Below are 5,149 nucleotides of genomic sequence, written 5' to 3'. Positions count from 1 at the left end.
TGGGCAGAGAGAGAACTGATATGCTGCCTGAGAAACATTTCTGTGCTGATGAAAAAAGAAGAATATCAATCTATCTGTAAAAGAACAAAACTATCTCAGCTGACTGGGTTAAGGAGGAAAAAATAATAACTCGCCTTGAGCAGGTCTTGGGTCAACTTCCTGCTACCAGGCCCCAGGTTGCAACAACACTGGGTGTGGTGATTGACAGCAAAGTCCCACTCTCTCAGAGTATTGGCCGCATGGGGGTGAGGGGTCAGAGTCAGCTTCTCAGTTCCTGCTCCAGGTCTTCCAGCAGAGAGGGCCGGAGGCAGATGGAAGCTGCTGACTGATGGGAGCGCGAGGGCGCTGAGTGAGGCCTACCCGCCCCTCGACCAGCTCGCCCTGCTCGGATGGGAAGGAACACCTGCGGAACACTCTACCCAAAAAGGTGCTGGGGCCCACAGCCTCCACCCGAGCAAAGACTGAGCCCGATTCAAGGCCCTAATGCGGAGGCCTCTTTACCTGAAGACGGTCTGCACAGGCCTAAGGCCACAGGTTTTCCTGTCCTCTCCGGGTTTGGCCCTAAAGACAGATGGAGCCTAGGCAGCAACGGCCCAAACTGTCTGGACTCGCAGGGCGCTTGGGACGCGGCGTGGAAGCCAGCACCCAGGGGCTCTGGGCCTCTTGCTCTCTCCCAGCTCTCCTCCCTTCTTCCCAGGCTCAGAGAGCCTGCCAGCCACAGCCCTTTTCTCTATCCTCCCCCCACCCAGCTCCAGGCTCCGCTTTCCCTCCATCAACTCCGGGCTGAATTCAATCCGAGAAGGCTCCTTTGAGCTTTTGTGCTTGTTGGGGGGAGATGTGGGCGCAGGAGGGATCGTGTTACAACTTTCATTTCCTGAAATGTTTGAGGGAACATCCAGGGTTTTTATCCCCCCATCAGACCAGGCGATGGGCTCGGGTTTCAGGCCTTGTCACTCAGCTGTCACCAAACAAACGAAGCTCTCAGAGCCCAGGAGAGGGAGAGCTACCTGCTATTCATGACCCCTGGAGCAGGTGATCGCTCATGGGAAAAACAGGTAGAATTAATCACAGGGCTGTTCTCTGTTTCCTCTCCTTTCTGGCAGACCTGCCCACAGTGTGAAACCTGTCACAAAGCAAATTAACTCTTTCTTGCTTACCCCCTCCCCGGAATTAAAATTATATTTTCAGAAAACCCAGTACACATTCAGACCAAGGTGTGATGGGGCTTAACATCCCATTTCTTAATTTGCAGTGTTCCATCTCAGTGAGGAGTGGAACTTGGTCCAAAAGAATATGGGACATCTTCAGGTTACCTGATGCTTCCCACAGAAATGAGTCCCAGGTGTGGCCCCTGGAATTAGGTTGATTCCAGTATCTTCCTGCCTGGGTGTCAGTGCAGCTGGACTAATAAAATTCTAATAAAAAGAAAACCTCTATCTCAACATGAGTTTCAAAGACATTTCTGTAGATGGATTCTGTAGATTCTCTCTCATAGACTCTACCCTAAACTGACAATGGTGTGCTCTGTATTAAAAAATCCAAAGGATTTCAAATTTGATCCCATTCATTTTATTTCTATCCATGCCTTAGTTGAACTAAAGCAGAAAAGGTTAACATGCTGGTGTTCCCTGTGTAGTTACTGTTTAGCTGCTACTCATTTGACACAATACACATTTTTTTTATAATACACATATTAAAATGTACCTTTGCTTTCTATTTTGTTCTGCTTCTATTTTTCTACCTCTTTCCATTCCTAGGGGAAAAAATGTAGAAAGAACGAGGAAATTAAAAACAAACTTGCTTCTAAGATACGCTAATGTCTGAGAAGTCAAAAAGGACACTTTGGGAGCCTTCAACTAGAAAGATTTTTTAAGTAGAAATATGGCAAGGGAGTTATATTGTCATTCTGCCTTTTAGTTTTTTTATAAAAGACTTTTGTGAGAAATCAGGAAATATATTGTATGTAAAAATAATCCTCCTGGCCTTCTTCATGAAGATTTTGTCTGTTTATTTTAAAAACAGCCATTGGTTCCAGATTCCCAGAACTGATTTTCTTAGACTAGCTATTTGTACTCTGAGGTGGAGAGCCCTGAGCAATATTTTTCTTCAATTAAAATTAAGAACTTGACTTTAGGAGGAAGCATGTTGTGTTTATATAGCATCAGCAACGCATAGAAAATATTCACCACACAAATTTGAAGACAGACAAGGTTTCAATTGTTCAAATGTTCTTTTCACTTCATAGATACTGAGGCATGTTGGCCAGCTATCTAGTTTTTTTAAAAAATTTTTTAGCTTGTTACCTACTTTCATATCTTTAGCATTCTAAATAAATAGAGTTAATGCTTCTTTCTTACAATTACCTCCTGGATTTAGAGGTAAAATGGACTTTTGCCAGGTATTGTAGACTATGCTACCTCAACCTTAAAATGTGCATTTGTTGTACAAGTTCTGTAAATTTCTGCTCTCCTCCATCAACCATATCAGTCCCCACCTCTGACATAAAGAGCTCTAAAAGTTCAGGGGAACATTACTGAATGGAAATGCTTACAGTTTAAATAGAATATCTGTGTCAGAACCAAGGAAAGATGTTACAATTTTGCGGGACACACATACACACACACACACCCTAGACCCATTGTCTTTTCCTGGTGTTTAGATCATTTGGATAATTGGCAACTCAAATTAGAACTGAAGTGTTTGTTGCAAAGCAGTTTAAAGTCATGCCTGGGGGTTCGTGTGGGGGTAGTGGAGTTTGTAAAGGACTAATGTGAAATTTAAAAAATACTTTAGAAGGTCAACTTGTTGACTGGAACCTACAGATTTCTGTATCAGAGGTGCTGGCTCGCCAAATCTATAAGATGCTGAAGAACTGTTCTTTTTTAAATATTTATTTATTTATTCCCTTTTGTTGCCCTTATTGTCTCATTGTTGTAGTTATTATTGTTGTCGTTGTCAGATAGGACAGAGAGAAATGGCGAGAGGAGGGGAAGACAGAGAGGGGAGAGAAAGATAGACACCTGCAGACCTGCTTCACCGCCTGTGAAGCAACTCCCCTGCAGTTGGGGAGCCAGGGGCTCGAACCAAGATCCTTAACCCGGTCCTTGCGCTTGCACCAGGTGCACTTAACCTGCTGCGCTACCGCCCAATTCCCTTTACTGTTCTTTAAGAATCATAAAACAGGGAGTCGGGCTGTAGTGCAGCGGGTTAAGCGCAGGTGGCGCAAAGCACAAGGACTGGCATAAGGATCCCGGTTCGAACCCCGGCTCCCCACCTGCAGGGGAGTTGCTTCACAGGCGGTGAAGCAGGTCTGCAGGTGTCTTTCTTTCTCTCCCCCTCTCTGTCTTCCCCTCCTCTCTCCGTTTCTCTCTGTCCTATCCAACAACAACAACAACAATAGTAACTACAACAATAAAACAACAGGGGCAACAAAAGGGAATAAATAAATAAAATAAAATATTTTTAAAAAAAAAGAATCATAAAACAGGGACTGGGTGGTGGCGCACTTGGTTGAGCACACATATTACAATGCACAAGGACCCGGGTTCGAGCCCCTGGTTTCCACCTGCAGGAGTAAAGCTTTGCAAGTGGTGAAGCAATGCTGCAGGTGTCTCTCTGTCTCTCTCCCTGTCTATCTCCCATCCTCCTCTCAATTTCTGGCTGTCTCTATCCAATAAATAAATAAAGATATTTTTTAAAAATTTTAAAAAGAATCATACAACAAGGCCCTATAGAGAGATCCTTCAGGTTCAAAATCCAGCACCACATGGTGGTGGTGGTGGGAGGGTACTTTGGCAATGATGGAAGTTTTGATACTGTAGTATTGCCTTCTCTCTTAGTCTCTCTACTAAATGAAAAAAGGACCCTGAAGCAGTGAAATCACATATAGGAGAGACCCCACTTGCATACATACATACACACACACACACACACACACACACACACACACACACTATAAACTGCATAACAGTTCATATTAATAAAAATATGTCATCAAAGAAGTGTGTGTGTGTGTGTGTGTGTGTGTGTGTGTGTGTGTGTGTGTGTGTGAAATTCTGGGCTCTACCACTATCTGTAAGTAAGCCATGTATGTATATTTTATTTTATTTATATTTTAGATAGAGACAGAGAGCCAGAGAGAAAGAGAATGAAAGGGACCGCAGAGTGAAAGTTTCCTTCAGTATGGTGAAGGCTCGACTCAAGCTCGGTGTCTCAGACACATGGCAAAGCAGTAACCACGTAGTTATTATAAATAAACCATGTCAGGCTGGAGTAGATAGCATAATGGTTATGCAAAGAGACTCTCATGCCTGAGGCACTGAAGTCCCAGGTTCAATCCTCTGCACCACCATAAGCCAGAGCTGAGCAGTGCTCTGGTAAAAAATAATAATAATAATAAACCATGTTGGGGTGGGGGGGGCAAGAGGTAGTGCAGCAGGTTAAGCCCACAAAGACTAGTTTAAAGATCCTGGTTTGAGCCCCTGGCTTCCCACCTGCAGGGGGGGGGTCACTTCACAAGTGGCGCAGCAGGTCTGCAGGTGTCTATCTTTCTCTCCCCTCTCTGTCTTCCCCTCCACTCTCAATTTCTCTCTGTCCTATCCAACAATGACAGCAATAACAACAACGATAAACAACAAGGGCAACAAAAGGGGAAAAAATTTAAAAATTAATTAATTTTTAAAAAAGGGAAAAAATAGCCTCCAGGAGCAGTGGATTCATAGTGCAGGCACGGAGCCCCAGTGAAAACCCTGGAGGCAATAAAGAAATAAAAAGAAAAATAATAAAATAAAATAAACCATGTCAATGGCCCAGGAGGTGGCATAATGTATAAAGGCTTGTACTCTCGGGCATGAAGTCTCAGGTTTAATCTCTGGTATCACATATGCCAGAGAAATACTCTGATTCTCTCTCTCTCTCTTCTAAAGGTAGGTGTTTGAGTAAATATTGCTTTTTGAATTTATTGTCTTTATTTATTAGATTGAGATAGCCAGAAATTGAGAGGAAGGGAGAGATAGAAAGACACCTGCAACCCTGCTTCACCAGTTGTGAAACTTTTCCCCTGCAGGTGGGGACCAGGTGCTTGAACCTGTGTTCTTGTGCACTGAAATGTGAGCATTTAATCAGGTGCATCCGATTTCCTCTGGTAGTC

General features: G+C 43.8%; 1 long non-coding RNA gene across 1 annotated transcript; it reads left to right on the top strand.

Annotated features, from left to right (window-relative positions):
• Window positions 1–308: 308 nt before the first annotated feature.
• LOC132533435 (uncharacterized) lies at window positions 309–1,418 on the top strand. The gene is made up of 3 exons (XR_009545325.1): window positions 309–427; window positions 920–1,055; window positions 1,253–1,418. It is a non-coding gene; the product is annotated as an uncharacterized LOC132533435 (long non-coding RNA).
• The last annotated feature ends 3,731 nt before the right edge of the window (window positions 1,419–5,149 follow it).

Source organism: Erinaceus europaeus, chromosome 16 (assembly GCF_950295315.1).
Source record: "Erinaceus europaeus chromosome 16, mEriEur2.1, whole genome shotgun sequence".
Classification (NCBI taxonomy): domain Eukaryota; kingdom Metazoa; phylum Chordata; class Mammalia; order Eulipotyphla; family Erinaceidae; genus Erinaceus; species Erinaceus europaeus.
The sequence above is the reverse complement of the archived record's forward strand: the minus strand, read 5'-3'. Positions and strand labels throughout refer to the sequence as shown.